Here is a 2,996-nt window from a genome sequence, read left to right on the forward strand (position 1 = left end):
TTCCCTTAACATCTAATTTAGTAATCCTATTGAAAATGACACATTACTTCTACAGCTTTTTTATTTTTTCAGTGCTTTTAGATCCAATTCTTCTGGGCCTGTAGATTTAGGCAACCCAAAGGGAATAGATATATCTCCTCTAATTTTTTCATCTCTCTTGAGCTTCAAATTCCTTCTTAACCTTGTTCTATTCACCCTTTCTGTTAGAATGTTATTCTCACTGATGAAAAGTTCTAGGCAAATTGCTCTGTCAGCTGTCACTTTTATTTTTTCTAATTTAATTTTTTGCTATAACAATATTGCCTTTATTCTATTTTTTCCTTTTAGCATTTTTTCATTTTATTTCTTTTCAGTGTTCCAGTACTCATAGTTTATGCACCACACCCAGTGCTCCTTCCAATTCGTGCCCTCCTTAATACCCACCACCAGGCTCCCCCCAACCCCTCATCCCCCTCCCCTCCAAAACCCTCAGTTTGTTTCTCAGAGTCCACAGTCTCTCATGGTTTGTCTCCCTCTCCAATCTACCCAAACTCACTTCTCCTCTCCATCTCCCCATATCCTTCGTGTTATTCCTTATGCTCCACAAGTAAGTGAAACCATATGATAATTGACTCTCTGCTTGACTTATTTCACTCGGCATAGCTGTCACTTTTAATAGCATGACCAAGTAGGTTTAACTCTTCTTTGTTCTCAGCTCTAAATGGAACTAAATATATGCACATATTTAGTGGTTCTTAGCACTGCTTTTACATGGCTCTGGCCTTCATGACATGATTTAAAAAATTATGTCCTCTATAATGTGTGCTTGATTTTATGCTCTTCCAATTATCATGTCAAATCTGACTTATCAAATAACTTCCTGTGCAGTCTCTCAGATTAATGATACTGTTTGGGCTAGGGAAGGAAGAATGCTCTTTTTGGTGGGATTTCAAACTACGTATTCTTCTCTACAAATTGTGGTATGTGTTTTTGTAGTTTCTGAAGTGAGTACGACTATGAGGTATCTGTCATGTCCCTTCTGGTGTGTTGGGGCATAAGAGGTTGAGTATGACTGTTTCAGATACTTCCTTCCCCTTTCTATAACTCAGAAATTAGGAATATTTGATTATGAGAATCTCCCATCCTTTAAAAAATGTACTACATCAGGACAAGTGGGTCATACTTACCTTTCATTTCCCTAATTTCTGAAATATGTTTTTTTGAAATATGCTTTTCTAAAGACTGTAATAGATGTGGGCCATAAACAGCACTTCCTTCCTTCATTACTATAAACTCTGATGATAGACTCACCTTCTCCCAAGGTTCCTATCACCACTATCTCACCAAACAGCTCTTCTTTACTGTTCAGAATTATGACCAAAGTAGCAATTCTTTGCTTGAATTTTTCTACATCTTGAGAAATGAAACTGTCATCAAGGTAACAATTTAATCTTTGTCATATACTCACTGAATGTCTTCTATATTTCCAGCTGTGTGTGGCGATACAGGGAAGACAAGACATTATCTTCAGCTAAAAGCATTTATTTTTTCCTTTACATAAATAGTGTAGAATTCTTACTCTAACAATCTGTGGGTTTTTTTTTTTTTGCCAATAAACCTGACTTTATGGTACTGCTGTCAATTTGCACTGATGATTGGGAGTACAGACAGCATCAATGTAATATATCCCATCTTCCTGGCTCTCAGGAGGGAACAATAGAAAGACAATCCAAAAGCCACAGTATTCTGTGTCACCATTCCCAATTCAAAAGCTTCACAAAATCCAATTCAAATGGCAGATGTGCCAGTGTCATATCCAGAGGAGAGAATAAGGCAGGCCCGTGCAAATTTAACTTTAGGAAGTACTTTCACACCATCACCTTAATGTGATTTTTTTTTAAAAAAAAAAACTGCTTTAAAAAATGGAGTTACCCTGTTTCTTTGTGTCCTTGTGCTCAAAAGATCTTTCTCACTGTTTGTGACTTGGGGTAGCCCTTTGGGGGAGGCTAGAAATAAGTTGGCCCTTATGTAAATAGAATTATAAATGTAAATTTGTGCTCTGTAGAATATCAAGCTGAAGACTGACTGCAAGGATGTTCACTGCATGAAATGTTTTGAAACCAGGTAATCTTGGAAAAAAAAAACAGTGTACAATAAATAAAGGAAAGAATGAACCAGAAATGAAAGAGGATGGTTAGGAGAGAAATCTGGTGTGAGAAGAAGGTACCTGAAAAGTTTCAAGAGCGGGTAACTGAAAAATATTGCCATTAGAAATAGGAAGGTAGGGGTGCCTGGGTGACTCAGTGGGTTAAAGCCTCTGCCTTTGGCTCAGGTCATGATCTCAGGGTCCTGGGATCAAGCCCCTCAATCAGGCTCTCTGCTCAGCAGGGAGCCTGGCTCCCCCCGCCCCCGCCTGCCTCTCTGCCTACTTGTGATCTGACAGATAAATAAGTAAAATATTAAAAAAAAAAGAAATAGGAAGGTAGCAGAGGGTTGCTGGAGTGCAGTCTATACTCAAAGATAAACAGAGAACAATGGAGGTCCTTCACCAATAACCAGGTAGATTTCAGCCAGAAAACTCTATCTACACTTGTGATAGAAACAAATACAGGGGCTAGGATAAGATTATTGCCTGCTTAACTCAGCCAATAAGTATTTATGAGTACCTTCTATGTACAAAGGATTGTGTTAGGCATATGAGATAATAAATAAAACAGACAGGGTATTCTCCTCACTCATGAAGTTTATAGTCTAGTGAAGTCTAGGGGAAAAAAACAACACTTGGGCTGAGGAGTGTTAGAATGTGTTAACACTGGCAGAAAGAGGCAGACTCAATAAAACTGATAAAGGCAAAAACAATTTTTAACATTTATATATATAATTTTCTAACTACCATAGTTTATATTCTGGAATTCCTCACATGGTAGCAGTCTTTTAAATTTTTAGTGACTAAGTGCTATCTATTGAAAAAGGACTCCAAGAAAAAAAACAGTCCAGAGTTACAATCATAAAGTCAT

This window comes from Mustela nigripes, chromosome X (genome assembly GCF_022355385.1).
Source record: "Mustela nigripes isolate SB6536 chromosome X, MUSNIG.SB6536, whole genome shotgun sequence".
Classification (NCBI taxonomy): Eukaryota; Metazoa; Chordata; class Mammalia; order Carnivora; family Mustelidae; genus Mustela; species Mustela nigripes.